General features: G+C 48.4%; 2 long non-coding RNA genes across 2 annotated transcripts; both read left to right on the top strand.

Annotated features, from left to right (window-relative positions):
• Window positions 1-5,003: 5,003 nt before the first annotated feature.
• On the top strand, window positions 5,004-6,236 carry LOC138672123 (uncharacterized). Its single transcript, XR_011319592.1, has 2 exons — window positions 5,004-5,153; window positions 5,627-6,236. It is a non-coding gene; the product is annotated as an uncharacterized lncRNA (long non-coding RNA).
• Window positions 6,237-8,274: 2,038 nt separating this feature from the next.
• Window positions 8,275-9,308, top strand: LOC138672122 (uncharacterized). Its single transcript, XR_011319591.1, has 3 exons — window positions 8,275-8,748; window positions 9,003-9,089; window positions 9,172-9,308. It is a non-coding gene; the product is annotated as an uncharacterized lncRNA (long non-coding RNA).
• The last annotated feature ends 11,856 nt before the right edge of the window (window positions 9,309-21,164 follow it).

Below are 21,164 nucleotides of genomic sequence, written 5' to 3'. Positions count from 1 at the left end.
CAGACACACAATGCAAAGATTGAGTCAACTCTTTATTTGGTTTCAGGTGTCATTTTTATTTTGCCCACACAAGTTTCTTGCCACAGGTGAGTTTGAACGAGCATCGCATGCTTGAAACAAAGTTGTTTATCATAATTTTGGAAAAGTGCTAAGAAATTTTGTCTGACCCATTTTTAGATGTGTGAAGTTATGTCCAATTTGCCTCTCCCCTTTCCCCATGTTTTTTTGTGTAGCTCCAAAACACACAAACCACGTGTAATTGCAAACATTTTCTGGAACTTGCACACTTTCGGACTGTATAGTTAACCTGACAGGCATTTTTGTGTCCATTTAGTTGGAAGCCGCACAAAATGGCATTGAAAGGCGCACGTGGCCCCCATGCCGCAGGTTGTGCACTTGTTTTAGATCATCCCTACTTCTTGCCAAATCTGCTAATAAGTAGAGTTAAGCAAATTTCTTCAAGTTCTCGCTTATTCAGCAAGCTATAGCACTTACCGAATAAGCTGCAGAGTGAGCCCAGATACCTGGGAGTGCCGAAGCTGCATGTGTCACTGTCACTACATATGCATGGAGAGCCTGTGTGTTGGACTGTCCATGCTTGTGCTGTGACAGTGACATAGCCATGACATGCAGCTGCAGCACCGATCAACCGGCACCCTCCAGGTATCTGGGTTCCCTCTGCAGTTTATTTGGTACGTGCTGTAGCTTGCCGAATAAGGAGAGATCCAAAGAAATTCGCTCAACTCTACTAATAAGGTTGAGAGGTCGTTTTTATGTAGCATTTAGAAAAGGTGTGAGTTTGATGAAGGCTAGGTTTTTTTTTTTTTTAAGGCGTGTGTCACGATTCCCCTGACCGCTGTCACCAATTGGTCAGGATTCCCACCGTGACCGTCACCCCTACGTCACAGATTGAGGTGACTTGAGGCCAACAGACGGCTATCACATGTGCAGGGGGGCTTATCTTAGTTATCCCTCCACTGCTACAATGTGATGAAACAACACACACAAGGCTATTGACCTCTTAGTTTACAGCAGGGGCTTATTCTAGGTATCCCACTGCTTTTCTATATACCACGAACTGCAGGGATTTATGTATATCCCGCTTACAGTTCCACTTATGCACTTATTCCATGCACCACATCACTGTAACTGTCGTGTGGGCCACGTTGGAGTGTCCGGAACTTTCTACGGTACACCTCGGGTGTAAGCTGGTACTTGGCTATCAGAGCCTGCTTGATGGCCTCATAGTCACCATCTTGTTCTTGAGGGAGGGCAGCAAACGCCTCCAGAGCTTTACCTCTCAGCCCTGGTGTCAGGTATCGTGCCCATTCATCTGTAGGCAGTCGGTACTGTCTGCAGGCTTTCTCAAAGGCCCGCAGAAAAGTGTCCAAGTCTCCGTCCTTCTCCATAACAGGAAAGTGATCGGGCCGGGGCTTAGGTATCTGAGCGCTGCTGGGCTCACGGCTGGACTGGGACGACCCCTGCATTTGCAGTTGGACTAACTGCAGCTGGTACTCCCGCTCCGCTTGCCGCTCGGCTCGCTGGGCCTCTCGCTCGGCTCACTCATGGTATTGCTGAATCAGCTGCCGACGTCCCTCTAGGTCATCTGCGGTGCATTGTTGCAGAGCCAGCTGCAGGAGGAGGTATGCGCCCCCCTGGTTGCCAGTAGGGCCCGTATTCAGTGGTTGGACCTCTGCTGCAGCACCATGTTCGCTTGTGCTGGCTTCTGCGGCCTCTGGGCTCTGTGGCCTGGCTTGGTCTGCTTCAAATTGCACCAGTTCAGCGACCATTTGAGTCTTGGTCTTACCCTGGGGGTTCAGGCCATGGCATTTGCATATCCCAGCAAGAAAGTCCTTCTTCTGCTGGTTGTACCAGGCTTCCCCTTTCGCAGCCATGGTTGCCAAATAAAAGATAGGATAGAAAAACGAAGAGAAAGGGAAGGGATAATTACCAGTACGCAATTGTCTCACAACTAAAAAGCACTGAGTTCGTTCTCCAAACTTATTTGCGCAGAGTCCTCGCAAGAACTTTCTGCAAGTTTTTAGTGAGAGGAATGATTACTCAAACCAAATCACTAATGCTCTAAGATATCCCACCGCCTTGCCACCAATTGTCACGATTCCCCTGACCGCTGTCACCAATTGGTCAGGATTCCCACCGTGACCGTCACCCCTACGTCACAGATTGAGGTGACTTGAGGCCAACAGACGGCTATCACATGTGCAGGGGGGCTTATCTTAGTTATCCCTCCACTGCTACAATGTGATGAAACAACACACACAAGGCTATTGACCTCTTAGTTTACAGCAGGGGCTTATTCTAGGTATCCCACTGCTTTTCTATATACCACGAACTGCAGGGATTTATGTATATCCCGCTTACAGTTCCACTTAACACTTGCAGCTCTCTGGCGCCCCCCTTACTCTCAGGTCAGAGTAGGTACTGCACCCTGGGTAATTAGTCGCCAGAAAGGCTGCCTGCTATGTACTGGCTATTGGGCACGCTGCAACGACGCGATAACTACTCCCACTCAGGCAGGAACAATAATTATTAACGTGCACAACCTTTTCTAGTCTGAGAATCACATTCTCATAGGTTTTTACTGCAAGTTGCCAAAAAACGTAAGGGGACTTTTTTTTCTTGCTTGCTTAAATGCATGCTAAAAATTTATTTTTGCAATTGGGGTTACCGTAATTACAAATTTTGGACTTTTTAAGGCATCTTTTAAAATAATGTGGCCAACCCCATTAACTCATTCAGCAGCCAGCAATAGTGTTACACAGCAGCTTTATGAGGAAAACTGTGCAAGATTATTAACGAAACCCAATAGCAAATATGACTCTTTGCCCCAATTGCATATATTAAAAAAAAAAAAAGTAGTACCCAAAAGGTGGACAACCTTTTTACCTCTTCACGCCACGTTTAGCAAGTCCTTTATGCCTTGCTCCTCAGCATAAAGAGGAACGAGATCACAATATGGAGGCTAGGTGGGAGAAACATTACTCCTCACTTTGCAGCAACTACTAAGCCTTCCTGTTCTGGAAATCTGGATGAGAATAGTTTGTGAGCTTCTTCAGCTTAGAGGCTCCTGTCACACAGTGCAGGTATAGGACTGTGTGATGGGAACCTTTTATTAACCAATGAGCACTTTGTTACAACCAGGCTGAGAGCTTATTGGTTAAAGCAGGCTTCCATCACACAGATTCTGCAACAACCAGTTTGCTCGACTCCCCAGATAAAAACGGACTCATTGGCCACTGAGCAGCACAATAGCTGTCGGGCCCATCACAGGCATGTGACCAACTGTCTGGTCAGCACTGTGTTAGACTGCGGCATGCAGGCCAAGTATTTGTGATTCCAAACCCCTTCCTGTGGCCCGGAAATGACACAAAGAGAGCCCTGCTCTGCCTCCAGGGTCTAGTCCTATCTAAAAAGGCTAAGGGTACCGTCACACAGTGCAATTTTGATCGCTACGACGGCACGATTTGTGACGTTACATCGTCGCTTAATTATCGCTCCACTGCGGTCACACTTCACGATGTACGGCGCTGGAGCGATAATTTCATGACGTATTTGCGATGTAGAAGTCGTATGGGACAGTCGTACGGTCGTGTCACACAAGACGATTCAGAGCAAATTTTGCATAATCTGTGCGTGACGTTGTTCACTAGGGGGCGTGTCGAGCTGCTAGCTATGTGCTGATAGGCCACAGGTTCTGTGCACACAATTGGTTGGAAAATTTGTCACCTGAGCGCTATTGTTTCCAAGCCACCTCACCGGTTTCAAAATTTCCTTTCTTCACTTTGTACTTGGACACTTGTTGGACTAGGACATCGGATTCAGTATTTCACAGAATATTCCACGCTTTGCACCGCAGCTTCGAGGTATGTTACACCGCTTGGGCATAGTGGATGGAACGATGTACTGTCGTCATGAGCGCTTCGTTCCGTCGCTGAAGCGATGCGGATGGTACGCTGTTGTGACTGGTTGTGACTGGTGGGCTAGAGCGTGGTAGATGGAACGATGTTTGGTCGGCATGACCGCTTTGTTCCGCCGCTGAAGCGATGCGGATGGTACGCTGTTGTGACTGGTTGTGTCTGGTGAGCTACAGCGTGGCAGATGGTACAATGTATGGTCACCATGAGCGCTTTGTGTGGCTGCTGTATGGAAGCGGGCGGTACACTGTTCTGGGTTATGGTGGCCTATGGCGTGGCAGATGAAACAAGCGATGCGGATGTTACGCTGTTGTGACTGGTTGTGACTGGTGGGCTAGAGCGTGGTAGATGGAACGCTGTTTGGTCGGCATGACCGCTTCGTTCCGCCGCTGAAGCGATGCGGATGGTACGCTGTTGTGACTGGTTGTGACTGGTGGGCTAGAGCGTGGTAGATGGAACGCTGTTTGGTCGGCATGACCGCTTCGTTCCGCCGCTGAAACGATGCGGATGGTACGCTGTTGTGACTGGTTGTGACTGGTTGTGTCTGGTGAGCTACAGCGTGGCAGATGGTACAATGTATGGTCACCATGAGCGATTTGTGTGGCTGCTGTAGTGAAGCAGGCGGTACACTGTTTTGGGTTATGGTGGCCTATGGCGTGGCAGATGGAACAATGGATGGTAGGCATGAGCTCTTTGTGTGGCTGTTGTTGTTAAGCGTTTGGCACACTGGCAAAAGTATTGTTTAAAGGACTCTTTGACAACCGTGTAATTTTTTTTTTTTTTATAATTATTTTTCAGATGTCAAATCGTGTGGAATTCATCAGGGAATTCATCGAAATATACCAGTCTTTTCCCTGCCTCTGGAAAATCAAATCTCCAGAGTATTGTAACAGGGAAAAGAGGCAGGAGGGTTATTTAAAGCTCATTGAGCTTTACAATCGTCATGCACCAGAAGAGCCAGCAAACGAAGCGGTTATTAAAAAGAAAATTCAGGCGCTCCGCACGGTATGGAGGAAGGAGCTTAACAAGGTTCTTCACACTACAAAGTCCGGGGCTTCAACGGAAGATGTTTATGTGCCAAAGCTTTGGTATTTTGAACATCTGAATTTTCTGAGGGACCAAGAGGTGCCACGGACTTCCACGTGTTTTCGCTTGTTGGCACCTGTGGAACAAATTGTTTCGGAGAACCACGCCGAGCAGGAGTCACAAGGGCAACAAGTAAGTAGCTCTTTGGACGAAAGTTCACCAATGTGTCCTATAATTACATAATTTTTCTCTGCATTTTATGTTTAATACTTCTGATTATCACATCAGTTTGAAGTTATTACAAAAACATGTCCACATAAGTAACCCTGTCGCAGTAAAGTATTATATGGGGAACATAATATGTATGAAATGGCGATATTTCTAAACCATACCATCTAAGCAATATAGAAAATAGTATCGCTTCAAGCTGCCGATGTACTCTTGTTGAGACTATTTAGACTATAAAATATTCATCAGGTTCCCCTAGCAGTCAGAACAGTGTAGTTAAAAGTATTAAATAAATGGGAAGGTTAAAGAATATTACTAAGCTTAAAATATATTACAACCTTTTTTTACCTACTACGAATATATAGTTTGGATGCGGTTATGGTGGTCAAACTTTTTGTTGCCAGGTTCGTAACTTGTTTTTTTTTTTTTTCCCCCAGGATGACAGTGCGCAGGACAGTACACTGGACTGTTCACAGGACTGCACGACAACAGATTTAGTGGAGGCGGCACCTGCCAGGACTCAATCGAGGCAAGGTCCAAGGAAACGGAAAGCCACCTCAGACGTTTCACATGAACTGTTGAGCCTTGCAAAAAAGGTGTTAACAAACAATGTTAGCCCTGCGTTGCAGGGGTTTGGACACTATGTTGTTGACAAACTGGCCAAAATGGACGACAGCCAAAGAACACTAGCGGAGCGTCTAATATTGGAAGCAGTAAACAAGGGTACAGATGGCGATTTGGACAAGCACACTCGTTTGGTCTATTCCCGGCCAATGCAGCGGACAGAGCCCTCATATTACAATGGTTGGTCACAGTGTCAGACACCAATGCGACACAATGTTCCCGTTTCCCACTTCGGCCAGCCACCCCCTAACCACTCCTACACGCCAATACCTTCACATATGGCTTCGCCCGTCAGGCACCAAAGTTATCAGCCGGAAGAATCGTCGTATCACAATTTGTGATTTCCTAACTTCTTTTACATTACTTTTTATTTTATTGTCTTGTTAAAATAATGTTTCAAATAAAAGCTATTATTAGAAATTCTATCACGACTGTTTGATTGGTGTGTCTCGATCACAGCACTGTATGAGGGCACAAATTAACGTAACAAATTCATGTACAGTTAACTAATACAAAAAAAATGGAATCATAGTTTAACTAAATATTTTTAATGTAACAACCAAAAATGTATTATTGGCCCGCCTCCAACTGCTGGCACATGTCCCGAAGCTTCTGCAGCTCCTCCATTGCCACATTGTGCTGCTCCTGAATCCGCGCCATAGTGTGGATAAGCCTTTCTATGCCGGCTTCAAGATCCTCTTTGTTCACACTGACGACAGCTGTGGGTCAAAAAACATAACATTAATAACACTGTAGTCTCCCGATGTGTCTTTGCTTCTGTGAAGGAAAAAAGAAAAAAAAACAGTCAGCATATAAGGCAATACTGACTTGGGGGGGGGGGGGGGGGTGGTGTTTGGGTTGGGGGTGAAAGAGTGGGCCTGCCACAAAATCAAAATAACTTTATTGTGGGAACCTACTAGGATGTTGAGGCACGGAGGGCACTTCGGGATCAGAGTCCATGTTGAATGCCTCGTGCTGTCGGCGGCGCTGTCTCTTTGCCTCTGTGAAGGGAAAAAAAAAAAAAGGTCTGTTAGCATATATGGCAACACTGGCTGCCGGGGGAGGAGGGGGGGAAGAGGGGACCTGCAACTGAATCCAAATCACATAATTGTGGGAACCTACTAGGATCTGGAGGAGTTGACCCGGAGGGCACAGATCCAGAAGAGGCTGTGCGGGATGCCTCGTGGCGGTGGCGGTGCTGTCTCTTTGCCTCTGTGAAGGAAAAAAAAAAGGTAGGTCTGCAGTTAGCTGTGCCACATAGTACTTTTCACCGTTCATACTGTCCCATAGCTGTGGCACATAGTGGCTCTGCAACGTTCAAACTGTCCCATAGCTGTGCCGCATAGTGGCTCTGCAACGTTCATACTGCCCCATAGCTGTGGCACATAGTGGCTCTGCAACGTTCAAACTGTCCCATAGCTGTGCCACATAGTGGCTCTGCAACGTTCAAGCTGTGGCACATAGTGGCTCTGCAACGTTCAAACTGTCCCATAGCTGTGCCACATAGTGGCTCTGCAACGTTCAAACTGCCCCATAGCTGTGCCACATACTTTTGGGTACCTGCGTACTGACCTCTGCGAATCTCCTTGCGAAGCTCCTGCAGGCGCTCTGGGCTTTTGGACTTGAGATCGCCCCATTTTTTCACAATCTGGGAATTGCTGCGAGTTATCCCAAACCGCTTCCTGAGGCCCTCAGACACCACACGGACAACTTCATCCTTGTGCTGGTTGCGGTGCAGCACCAGCCCAGTTGTCTCGTACTGCATCCGATCCATTGTTCCAATAAGGAACTTGAGCTCTGGGATGCCCATAGGAGGATCACGGCGACTGGCAGCCATTATCAAGATGTCAGGGAACCAAAACAAGCTAGCGCAGGCACGCCGGAACGCTGTAACGTCATCACGCCATCATAGACCACGAGCGTACATTACGTGACGCTCCGGCGTTAAATAACCATCCTTCGAACGGCATTTACTATGTGCGTTCATTCCGTACCGCTCAGCCGTCACAAATGTGACGCTGTCCATAAACGGCAACGCTATTGCGATGCCGATCTGGCGGCAGGACGGCGGAGTACAGCTCCTCCTCTGGGCGTTGCTGTTCAGGGTCATTCCATCTAAAATGGCGGCGAGAATGCGTTCTGCTCCTCTGGGGCAGCCAGAGCTCCTTTTTTTTTTATTAGACAGATGGATGCCCTGGATTATGAGGGTCTGGAGAGCCGCCCTGCCCACCCACACATCCACAAGCGGGAAGTGCTTGGCTACATAGCCAGAATGATGGAGAGGAGGTTTGGCGTCTGCCGCAGTCAGCTTCAGCTGCGTAAAAAATGGGCTGACCTCCGCTATAAAACGCCACAAATGTTTGCTGAGTTGCGTGCGGAGGCAAGGCGAGGCAAGTACTAGTATGGGGGGATTGGGAGATGCACGGTCAGGAGGGGGGGGGTTTGGGAGGGAGGCTTGCGCTCATGGTCGCCAACGTGACCTCAAATGCATTAAAACACATGCCCCGTTTTTGTAAAATTTAGTTATTTTCCAAGCAGAATATGCGTTGTCCGTGAGAAAACTTGTCGGGTTCCCTAATCTCAACCACCATCTTGAAATTATTATGATGTCCATTATTTTTAGTTTCTCAATTTCCCAAAAATATTAACGGAGGAGGTTGGCCTACTGATGAAATAATACGTTTTCCAAAGACAGGAAGACCATTGAACACCAGAGCCCACATACATGTCTGAGTATCGCACCCCTGTAAAGTGTGATCTCTATTTTATGTTTGAGTATATTGTAAGCTTTGATCTGCAGCACTCAACATTTGTGTGTAAACATTGTGATTCTTTACTTTAGGTGTAGAGAGACAGCGGCGGCAAGTGAGACCCACCATTGCCACCAGTACCCCATCTTCAGACACCAGTGGGAGCCCACAGTCCGGGACATCACGTAAGTTCACAATCATTGATTGCATTTTTTTTTAACATCACACGGGACATAACAGGGTAGCTGAAATATTTGAAGACATTACAGACGCAATAATGACCCAGCGGCCTACCACGCCTCCACCATCTGTTGCGACCATGCACCCTCGCACCCCTGTGAAGTGTGATATAAATTTTATGTTTCAGTATATTGTTAGCTTTGATCTGCAGCACTCTACATGTGTTTTTAAAGATTGCGTTTGTTAACTTTATGTGTAGAGAGACAGCGGCGGCAACAGGTACCTGCCATTGCCAGCAGCACCACAGCATCCACCACCAGCGGGAGCCCACAGTCCATGACGTCACGTAAGTTAACAATAATAGATTACAGTTTTTCAACTGCATACAGGACATAAGAGGGTAGCGGAAATATTTGAATACATTACAGACGCAGTAATGACCCAGCGGCCTACCACGCCACCACCAGACAGCAGACGGCCTCGCACCCCTACACCACCCTCAACACCTCCCTTCCGACACTCCTCTTCCTCCCCCGGGTCGGCGGCATTCTCCCCAGAACATAACATACATAAGTGACCAAAACAGCGAGCGCTTCCCAACGGCGTGTTCCATAGTTAACCAGATCTGTTATTATTTCCTTTAAGATGCTGCAGCAGTGGCCAGATCGCTGGGGTGGGAAATTAGCAGCTCTGGTTCTGGCAATGAGGAACCGGCGTCCCTTCTCCGTAAGTATCAAGATAATACGAGTGGTTTTCTGCTGGATGTCACAATAGACAACTAAAACTGTAAAATTTAATAAAATTTACATCGCCCTGTGGTGCCAGACCAAATAGAAATTTACAACACACAAAATTTGGTCCTGCCCCAGAGGTCGAGATGTATTTTCAGCGGAATCAACGTTGGTTCTCCAACCTCTTCTATCCACAGAACCGCCCACCGTAAGAGAGCTCCTGGCGAGACAATTGCGCCTGGAGCGGACAGCAGCGCTCCTGCAGCAGACAGCAGCGCTCCTCCAGACTCAAGTAGAGCAGCAGGGCGTGACGCTGCGACACCTCTTGGGCCGTGGAAGGAGATAATTTTTTTTTGGGGGGGGGGTTTATGTTATATTTTGTCGTTTAATAATTTAAAACCAAGAAATTGTTACAAAAAAAACCAAAAATCTTCGCATTCTTTCTTTAATGTTTACCAAGCTATGAGGGTTAACAGCACCATTTTATAGGCATCACATTTAAAGTTATTTAGAGAGGTTTATATGACAGCAAAGGAAAAAAAAATATTTTTTTATACGGCGCGATCCTGCCAGGGTACAGCTCCAGAACCATTAAAGTACTGACAGTATTTTTCGCGACAGTCCCTTGCATCGTCTGCCTGTCTGCCAGATCCAAGTGCTTGAAGAGCTGTAAAATTATCAGGTTGTGTACGCCATTCCCCGGGCACAATATCTCCGGTTCTTGCGTCCACTGCATCAATAAACGAAGGAGGAGAATAGGAGCTCGTATCATGACGTCTCAGGAAATTATGGAGCACACAGCATGCCAAAACCACAAAGTCTATAGACGGCAGCTTCAAGTTGATAGCTGTGTGGAACACTCTAAACCGATTTGCCATAATCCCAAAGGCATTTTCAACCACACGACGGGCCCTCGACAACCGGTAATTAAAGATTCTGCGCTCCGGTGTGAGTGTTCTCTGTGCAAATGGCTTCAGCAAATGTGGATGAAGAGGGAAAGCTTCATCAGCGATGAAGACAAAATTTAGGTTTGCTTTTATGTCTTCATTTAGTGGCAACAGCAGTTCATTGTTCCTCAAGCTTTCCCCAAATGAAGTGTGTTCAAAAACACCACCGTCGGAGACTCGACCATTCATGCCAACATCCACATCGACAAACTCATAGTTCGCATTGACAAGGGCCATGAGGATCACACTGAAATATCCTTTGTAGTTGAAAAAAAAGGATCCAGAGTTGGCTGGTTGCGTGATGCGCACATGCTTTCCATCTAATGCACCACCGCAGTTTGGAAACTGCCACAGCTCATCAAAATCGGAAGCAATCCTCTTCCAGTCATCCGCCGTCTTGGGAAACTGCAAGATGAGAAGGAAACATGTACAAATTAGGTCAAATATATTATGCACATACACTCTCATGTGGACATCCTACAGTGATTGAGGCGCAGTATGGATTAGTATAACAAAGTCAACAACCCTGAGTATGCAGGCAGCCATTTTTTCAGATGGCTTCGGTGACTCAGAGGGGGTGCTAAACAATATATCTAAATTATATAATCAATAAAATTACGTTGGGAGCAGCAAATAAAAGAAGGGTGGCGCAGGGTTGGAGCAGCACATATCAGAATGGAGACGCAAAATGGTAGCAGCACATGTCAGACTGGAGGCGCAGGATCACAGCAGCACGTCTGAATGGGGGCGCAGGATGGGAGCAGCACATGATAGGATGTAGAACATATACCAATAGAAATGCTCGCCATCAGGGCGTAGAACGGGTTCAATAGCTAGTATAATATATCGACATAACACAGCAGCCAAAAAAAATATAGTAGTACCTCCATATAATGCCTTAAGCTCTGCACAATGGCCTCGCATGTCTCCGGAATCACAACGCTCAGGAAAGGTCTGGAAACAGCGGCGGAAAACTGCAAATCCTGAAGAGACCTTCCTGTTGCCAGGAACCGCAGTGTCACCGCCAACCTTTCCTCCACGGGCACGGCTGCACGCATCGGCGTATCACGCCTTTGTATGAGTGGCGCAACAGCAGACAGTATTATTTTGAAGGATTCCTCGGACATCCGAAGGTAGTTTCGGAAATCATGAGGGTTATTGTCACGTAACTCTCTTATGAGACCCATGTGTGACAATGTGGATCTTTTCTGCAGCCAGCTCCGGGTCCACATGCGACGTTTTCGTTTAGGACGTCTCTCCTCTTGGAGACGTGCTGCCTCAAACACCAGGGCAGCAGCAACAACAGAACTCTCATCGGAAGTGAGCATAGTTCCTAAAAAGAAAACAAACGTACAATAAATACACGTGCTTACAAAACAATGTTCTGACCATTGATCTAATAACTATATATGTTACTACTGGTATTAAATGGGGCAGTCAACCATCTCGATCTGTAAAAGGATTAATTAATTGGGCCACGCTACAGCTGTGAACCTGAGGTTCTCAGGCCTACCCTACTCAAAGGAACAATCGACCACACTCCAGCGTTTATCCCCGTTGAAGCGCAACATATGCTACGCTGTAGCGTTATACATACCTTTTGCGGTAAAAGTCTAGTAGTTAAAAGTCCAGGGAATCCAGCGAATTTAGGAGTTCTGTTTACAGCACGTGCTACCGAGAGAAATGAATAGCGCGCTCGAGAGCTCCGGTTTTATCCGCTGGGAACAATAGTCCTTTGTCGAATGAGCGCACAGTATTGTACCGCCCAATCAGCACACGGGAGGTGGAGAATTCAGCGCTCCTACGTAGCCAGCTCCTCCGCCCTTTACATCGTATACAATATCGTGCACACCTTTGTTACACCATGCGATCATGCCGCCACAGCGGGACACTAGACGACGAAAGAAAGTTTCAAACGATGTGCTACGACGTACGATTCACAGCGGGGTCCCTGATCGCAGGAGCGTGTCACACACTGCGATATCGTACCTATATCGCTCGAACGTCACAAATCGTGCCGTCGTAGCGATCAAAATTGCACTGTGTGACGGTACCCTTAGACAGCTCTCTTCACACCTACGGTGTGAAATCTTTCCTCCTCTGATGTTGTCAGGTTATCATAAAAGGAGGGAAGATAACTCTCCTGAGATCTATGGAATTTAGCCGACACCTTAGGCCTCTTTCACACTTCAGTCTTTTGGCGTCAGTCTGAAACCGCCATTTTCCTCAAATAGCGGATCCGCCATTTTTTTTTGGCGGATCCGCTGTTTTCCCATACATACATTAGCGACGGATTGTGGCGGATGGTCGCCTGTTCCATCCACCATGTGACGGATCCGTCGAGATTTGGCGGACGTCATCTAGATATTGACGGACATAACGTTTTTTGTCTGCGCCGAAATGGCGGTTCGCGACGGATCAGTTACATCCGCCATTCCATAGAATGGCCGCCTATGGGCGACGCCCCAATCCGCTTTTTTCAATTGCGCATGCTCCAAAAAGTAGATACTTTTCCCAGACAACCCCCAAGTAATGGATCCGTCAAAAAAACGGATCCGTTAGAACAGTTTTCTCAACAATTGTGACGGATCCGTCACTAGGTCGGAGCAGACTGACGCCAAACAACTGAAGTGTGAAAGAAGCCTTAGGAAGGGTCTGTTTTCGCCACTATCCCATCTTGGAATACTGACAGAAAGGGGGGAATCTACAGACAAGGCCTGGATATCTCTCACTCTTCTTGCTGATATTAAGGCCACTAATATAGGGATTTTTGTGTACTCACCGTAAAATCCTTTTCTCCGAGCCATTCATTGGGGGACACAGACCATGGGTGTATGCTGCTGCCACCAGGAGGCTGACACTAAGTAATACAAAAAAATGTAGCTCCTCCCCTGCAGTATACACCCTCCTGCTGGCTCCCAGCTAACCAGTTCGGTGCAAAAGCAGTAGGAGATCAATAACGACATATAAGCGTAAAGCATGTCACATTATATATAAGAGTATAACATATCAAAAGATAGAAACAAAGCATAAGCTAATAACAGGGTGGGAGCTGTGTCCCCCAATGAATGGCTCGGAGAAAAGGATTTTACGGTGAGTACACAAAAATCCCTATTTCTCCTTCGCCTCATTGGGGGACACAGACCATGGGACGTCCCAAAGCAGTCCCTGGGTGGGGAGAACATCACCTCAGGCCTTGTAGCCGCTACTTACAAGTGCGCCACCGCGGCCTGCAAAGTCCGCCTGCCCAGACTCACATCTGTGGAAGTGAGTGAATTATAGTTCTTCAAGAATGCATGCGGCCTGGAGGAATTCGCAAGCTTACGGTCGTGCTTGCCGACGTCTGGCGCCTAGAGCCCTCAGACAGGGAGATAGGCTGACATCTAGCACGGAAGGACTCCTGGATGGAGAAAATAATCTACCAGGCTAACGTGGCCGAAGAAAACGGCTAAACCCTTCCTGCGACCGTCATGAAGCCTACTTACCATCGAAAAACCCGAGTAAAGTGTCCAACCTTTGGAAGGACGTCGTCCTCGATACGTACCCACTCGGAGCACTCGCTTCTTCCAGACTATGGAGAACCCATTCCGCTTTGTGGACTAGAGCCGAAGGAGATGAGAGGACGATGCCCCTGCAACAGGGGGAATATAATACCCCTTGGCAACGAGGGAAGGGGATGGCTAGAGGGCAACCTTGCCCTGATGGTAATAAGGAAAAAAGAAAAAGAACAGAGCGTCGAGATCTGAAAACTCATCATCAGGAGGACAAGAACGCAGAGAAAGAAGGGGAGTGACCCTCCCTGATAGAAAAGTCTATCCGGATCAAAAAAAGGAGTCCACTGTAAGATGCCCAGGACCCTTAAGGTCCCACGGATTTAACGGTACGCGGTAGGGAAGAACTACAGGTTAAGGCTCCCTGCGAGAACGACCATATTTCCAGCTTGTCGCAATAAGACGGAAAAATACTAGTACCGCAAGCGAGAAAAACCTGACATGGTCAGTGCGGGTCTCCCGGGATCACTGGGGCCCTTCCCGCTTCCGAAAAGATTTCAGACGTAGTGAAAGAGGGGTTATGGAAATTGGTACATGGAAGAACAGAGCATGCACTGCGATGGGCTTGGATCGCGAGGCCAAACCATGAACTGGAGTACATTGGCGTTCAGCTTGGACGCCATCCGAACTACCTCTGGAGTACTCCAGTGAAGGCAGGTCCGATGGAAGACTTCCGAGTGAAGTTCCCACTCACTTGAGGAGAAAACCCGGACGGATGAATATGTCTGCCGCCCAGTGTTCTACTCCAGGGTATGTACTGTTGAGATCACCGAAGATAGATCTCGGCCCATCAGAGAGTGCGAGGTACCTTAGCCATGGCGTTTGACTGTGGGTACTTGCTAGATGGTTAACTTGTGGCACAGCCGTGGCATTATCCAACTGAAGACCCGCCAGAAGGCAGAGGACCTGCTGAAGGAATAGCCGTACCGATCGGATCTACAGAGAGATGATCGGGAGAAGAAAACTGGCAATGGTATTTCCTAATAGCCATTGGGCCAGGAGAAGGCTCTGGATGAGGAAGGAGCTCAGAGACTACCCTTTGAGAGCCTGATTGACTTGCAGAAAACGAGCGCAGCGAAGGAAACCGCTTCCGTTGACGTCCTTTCCCTCAGAACCCTCCTAGCGAATTGAATGAACCGAGGGAATGAGAGATCAAGTGCGCAAGCTCCCTGTAGAAGGGCCACGACCTAGACTCGAGAGAGAATAACCATCCTTCTTGGGCAGGATCATCCTCAAAGAGGATCTGCTGCGCTGGGAATGAGGGAAAAAAACTTGACTAAGTTTAGCTGCTAGCCCAGTAGAGAGGTAATTGCAAGTGATATAGACGACTCAGCGTAGTCCTAGGAGAGCGGCTACAAAGTCGACCAAATAGGGCAGGACGACCATGCTTCTAAGGTGCAAGAAGCACATGACAACCGTCATGACCCTTGCGACCACTCTGGTGTGGTAGCCAGGCCGAAGGGCCAGGTCGTGAAAATGCTGTTCGCGAATGGAACTGCGAAGAGATTATTGTAGAGAGGAGAAATAGGCATGTGAGGGTAAGAATCCCGAATGTCGATGGATGCCAGAAAAAAAACCACCTTTTTCTGTTGAAGTAATGGCTGAGCGGAGGAACTCCATCCGAAAAAACAAAGGGCCCTGTCAAAAGTTGTTAGATGTTTGAGGTCCAAGAATGGTGATACTTTTCATTCCCTCCATTTTGGAACCAAGATCCCTAAAGGACCCTTCACACTAAGCGACACTGCAGCGATACCGACAACGATCCGGATCGCTGCAGCGTCGCCGTTTGGTCGCTGGAGAGCTGTCACACAGACAGTTCTCCAGCGACCAACTATGCCGGTAACCAGGGTAAACATCGGGTTACTAAGCGCAGGGCCACGCTTAGTAACCCGATGTTTACCCTGGTTACCAGCGTAAAAGTAAAAAAAAAACACTACATACTTACCTACCGCTGTCTGTCCCCGGCGCTCTGCTTCTCTGCACTCCTCCTGCACTGGCTGTGAGCACAGCGGCCGGAAAGCAGAGCGGTGACGTCCCCGCTCTGCTTTCCGGCTGACCGACGCTCACAGCCAGTGCAGGAGGAGTGCAGAGAAGCAGAGCGCCGGGGACAGACAGCGGTAGGTAAGTATGTAGTGTTTGCTTTTTTTTACTTTTACGCTGGTAACCAGGGTAAACATCGGGTTACTAAGCGCAGCCCTGCGCTTAGTAACCCGATGTTTACCCTGGTTACCAGTGAAGACATCGCTGGATCGGTGTCACACACGCCGATCCAGCGATGTCCACGGGAGATCCAGCGACGAAATAAAGTTCTGGACTTTGTTCAGTGACCAACGATCTCCCAGCAGGGGCCTGATCGTTGGTCGCTGTCACACAACGATTTCCTTACCGATATCGTTGCTACGTCACAAAAAGCAACAATATCGTTAACAATATCGTTATGTGTGAAGGTACCTTTAGATCTAGACTGTCCTGGACAATGCTTCCACTGCTGGTTGAGTCTGAAGAAGAGATACGATCCCTTGCTAGTCTCCCGCTCAGAAGATTTGATTGGCCAGCTATACTGTGGAACGAAGTAGTTAAAGTCTGTGACCCGGAGACTTTCATTCCCTCCCCTTGGTCAAGCAACCCATGTGGCGGCTAAGGAAGGGTAGAGCGCTGAACCCGAAACCACAAGACGGAACGAACTAGATTTGCTATCCGACCGTCTGTGGTATCTTAATTGATGATACACCGGCCAGGATACTGGTAGGAATACCACAAGAAATTCTGCCCGGTTAGTCTGCCAAGTGGCAGAATGCGGGACTGTAACCAGCAGGTCTCTGCCATCGTCGTGCAGAGAAGAAAATAAGGAAAAAACCTCGATCCACCATCTTCTTAAAGGGACTCTGTCACCTGAATTTGGCGGGACTGGTTTTGGGTCATATGGGCGGAGTTTTCGGGTGTTTGATTCACCCTTTCCTTACCCGCTGGCTGCATGCTGGCTGCAATATTGTGCAATATCCATAGTACACGCCTGCGCAAAGCAATCTTGCCTTGTGCAGGCGTGTACTATGGAGGACAGATAATGAACTTCAATCCAATATTGCAGCCAGCATGCAGCCAGCGGGTAAGGAAAGGGTGAATCAAACACCCGAAAACTCCGCCCATATGACCCAAAACCAGTCCCGCCAAATTCAGGTGACAGGTTCCCTTTAACAGGGACGTGGAGAGGAATCGTCCGCTTTCTTGCATCTGATACAAAGGGGGGGAAACCCTCCTTGTTGGGACGCCACAAATGTGTGCCTCCGTACATCCCCAGAATTGAGGTTTCCGAGTGGACAGGGCAGGTTGTGGCGATAGACCTGGATGCAGAAGAAGATACATGGAGGCGACACTCCGTGTGCTCGTCTGTTGAAGGTGTGGGGGGAAATCGGAGCCCTTTAAGGGACCCGTCGCCCATAAAATTCCGACCAGGTATGGCATCCTATTTAGAGGTTTCTGTCCAGTGCATCACCCGTCAATTTGTTGATGGAGATTTTCTAGAACCTGTACGTTTTTCTAGAATACTTGCGGCCCCTGCTAGCCGACGGCTCCCATTGTAGGAGAGGGAGCATGTTGAGTGCTCCAGAGCTCAGTTAGGGTGACCAGCTTAGGATAGATGATGTGCCCTTAAGACCAGTAAATACTGGTCATGCGCCTTTAAGACTAGGGGTTACTGGTCATGAGCCTTTAAAGACCAGGGAATACTGGTCTTGTGCCTTTAGTAAGATGACATACTGTTCATGTGCCTTTAAAAGTAGGGCATGCTGGACAAGTGCCTTCGAGAACCAGGGCCTACTGGTCATGAGCCCTTAAGACCCAGGACATACTAGTCATGTACCTTTAAGTCCAGGAGATACTGGTCATGTGCCCTTAAAACCAGGGCATGCTGGTCACTTGCGTTAAGACCAGGGCGTACTGGTCCTGAGCCTTTAAGTCCGGGCCATAATGGTCACGTGCCTTAAAGACCAGGGCATACTGGTCGTGTACCTTTAAGACCAGGGCATACTGGTGATGTGCCTTTGAAAGCCAGGGCATACTGGACATGTGTCTTGAAAACCAGGACGTACTAGTCATGTGCCTTTTAGACCAGGGCATACTGGTTATTGCGTTTAAGACAAGGGGATACTGGTCATGTGCCTTTAAGACCAGGGCATACTGGTCATGTGTCTTGAAAACCAGGACGTACTAGTCATGTGCCTTTAAGACCAGGGCATACTGGTTATTGCGTTTAAGACCAGGGCATACTGGTCATGTGTCTTGAAAACCAGGACGTACTAGTCATGTGCCTTTAAGACCAGGGCATACTGGTTATTGCGTTTAAGACAAGGGGATACTGGTCATGTGCCTTTAAGACCAGGGCATACTGGTTATTGCGTTTAAGACCAGGGTATACTGGACACGTGTCTTTAAGACCAGGGCATACTGGTTATTGCGTTTAAGACCAGGGTATACTGGACACGTGTCTTTAAGACCAGGGTATACTGGTCACGTGTCTTAAAGACCAGAACATGCTGGTCACGTGCCTTTAAGACCAGGAATACTGGTCATGAGAGGAATGCTGGTCATGTGCCTTTAAGAACAGGAATGCTGGTCATGCGCCTTTAAGACCAGGGCATACTGGCCATGTGCCTTTAAGACCAGGGCATACTGGCCTGATTAAGGACTAAGGAAAAGGTGACCGGTTTCTGGCAGAGCAGAGAATGCTGGGGATGTGACCCTTTTAAAACTAGGGGACCCTTAAGACCAGGGAATGCTGGTCCTGGGTTTATTAAAAAGTCATGGAAAGCTGGGGATGCACCTATGGGCCCAGCGACTACTGGGCAGAGTATCAAATACCAGGGAATGAGGTCGTGAGATCGGAGGTTAAAAATTAACTTTCGTTGCTGGGAACTCACAGCTCTGTTTGCAAGCCTGTGCACCTTACCACTGTACTATACACTCTCTAGTTGCAGGAGCACCAGAGATTGCAGGCCTTAAGTATATAAAAACAGGGAAAACTAGTCCCTTAATGCTGCCGGGATGCGTGCGGGGGGGGAAGGGGGCGGGGGGATATTAGGCAATCCACCTTACTCAGATTCTGAGTCCCCCGTCTGGAATAGCGCTGACTTCAGCGCTGAAAAACAGCCGGCCGCAGCCCCCTCCAGAAGAAATAGTGACCGGCAATGGAGGAGGAAGAAGATGGCCGCCGAGATCTCGTCAGGAACGAGAAGCACCTGAATAGGGGGGCGGCCGCTAGAAGGATGCCGGCGGTGGGCGGGGCTTCCCGGGATGCGGCCTAAACAGGGCCGAAGCCGGGGACTAAATTTATGGCTTCGGCCGGCGCGCACCCGCAGAGAGAGGGAAAAGGGCCACGAAGTTCTGTGGAGACCCTGCCGCTATGGAGCCCTCCTCTGACCGCCGGAAAGAACGAAATCTCACAGCACTTACCCCAATATTGGCAGATGCTGCAGCTCAGAGCTGTGCCCGGGTAGATAGGACTGCAGGGTTGGGGAGCCTCCATCCACCATCCCTGCAAAAGGGGGGTGGAGAGGAACCGTCTGCCTCCTTCCATCATCCGCTTTTTCAGTGGTGATGCAGTGGGGGCTGCTCGGACGCCACGCTGGAAGGTGCCTCTGTACAGCCGAGGGTAAAACCTGGTGGACAGGGCTGAATGTCCGGCAATAGACCTGGCTGCAGAAGAGGATACTGAAGGTGAAACTCCAGTGCTCGTCTGATAAGGAAGGGGGGAGATCGGTGCCCTTGAAGGGGCCCGTCGCCCCTAGAATCAGCTCAGGCAGTGGCTTCCCACGTCGCAGGAGAGGATACGGAGAGGTGAAACTCCCGTGCTCGCCTGTTGTTGGTTCGGGGAGATCGGAACATGAAAGAATCCGTCGCCCCATTCGACTGTAGTAAAAAGTAAAAAACGGTAAAAAAGTTCTTTGGGTCTGAATAGCAGACCCCGTCCGTGTGCCTCCTACAGACACTAAGCAAGAACTGGTTAGCTGGGAGCCAGCAGGAGGATGTATACTGCAGGGGAGGAGCTAACTTTTTTTGTATTACTTAGTATCAGCCTCCTGGTGGCAGCAGCATACACCCATGGTCTGTGTCCCCCAATGAGGCGAAGGAGAAATGGCAGTCTTTAATGAAATGTACTTTATTGAGGCGGAGTGTAATGGTTCAAATGGGACCCCTGTCAATGCATCTAGAACTAGATTGAGATCCCAAGGTGGCATCTGAGTAATATGTACTGGGCCCGCTCACTGACATGCTGAAACAAACTGGGCCACCCATCTGTCAACAGCAACATTGCAACTATAAAAGGCTCTCAGAGCAGATATTTGATCTTTCAAGGTGTTTACAGATATTCCTAACTCACGACCTCAGCAGGAATTCTAAGATAGCAGGGATAGGTACCTCATTAGAATGGGCCACCGAACGGAAACTAAGAAATTTTTTCCACACATTAGTGTAAATTATGGTTGTGGCCTCTTTCCTACTGTGCAGGAGGGTATCAATTAAATTCTCTGAAAATCCCCTTAGTCTCAGTAACTGCCTCTAAAGTTCCATACAGTCAGGCGTAGCCCTTCACCCGAGAATGATAGAAGGGCCCTTGAGAGATCAGGTCCTGATCCCAAGGGAGGATCCAAGGTTCAGAGACTGACATGGCCCTGGGCTATTAAAACCACAGCCTCTTGGGCCAAAACGGGACTATCAGGATCACTTTCGCTCCATCTTCCCTTATTTTTCTGATGACTATCGGCAGAATTATCATTGGGGAAAGGCATAAGCCTGATGAAAGGTCCATGGGGATTGATGGGAGTCGAGAATATCTGGATGGTCCTCTGAATAGTGAAGCGAACCTTTCGACCTGCCTGTTTCTTGTAGCAAAGAGGTCTATCTCTGGCATGCCCCACATGTCCGTTATCCTCTTGAAGATGCAGCGGCTGAGCACCCAATCCCCTTGATGCAGGGTATAGCGACTGAGGATATCTGCTATGGAGTTGTCTAATCCCCTTATGTGCAGAGCTGACAGGGACAAGAGATGACTTTCGGCCAGTCTTAAGATTCTGTCCGCGGTAGACATCAGAGTTCCTGATGTGTTTCTCGATTTAAATAGGCTACCGCGGTGATGTTGTCTGATAGAACTCTTGCACGAGTTCCTTTCAGCTGTGGAAGAAGTTTACATATGGCA

This window comes from Ranitomeya imitator, chromosome 3, assembly GCF_032444005.1.
Source record: "Ranitomeya imitator isolate aRanImi1 chromosome 3, aRanImi1.pri, whole genome shotgun sequence".
In the NCBI taxonomy this organism is placed as follows: Eukaryota; Metazoa; Chordata; class Amphibia; order Anura; family Dendrobatidae; genus Ranitomeya; species Ranitomeya imitator.
This window is presented reverse-complemented; position numbering and strand designations above follow the sequence as displayed.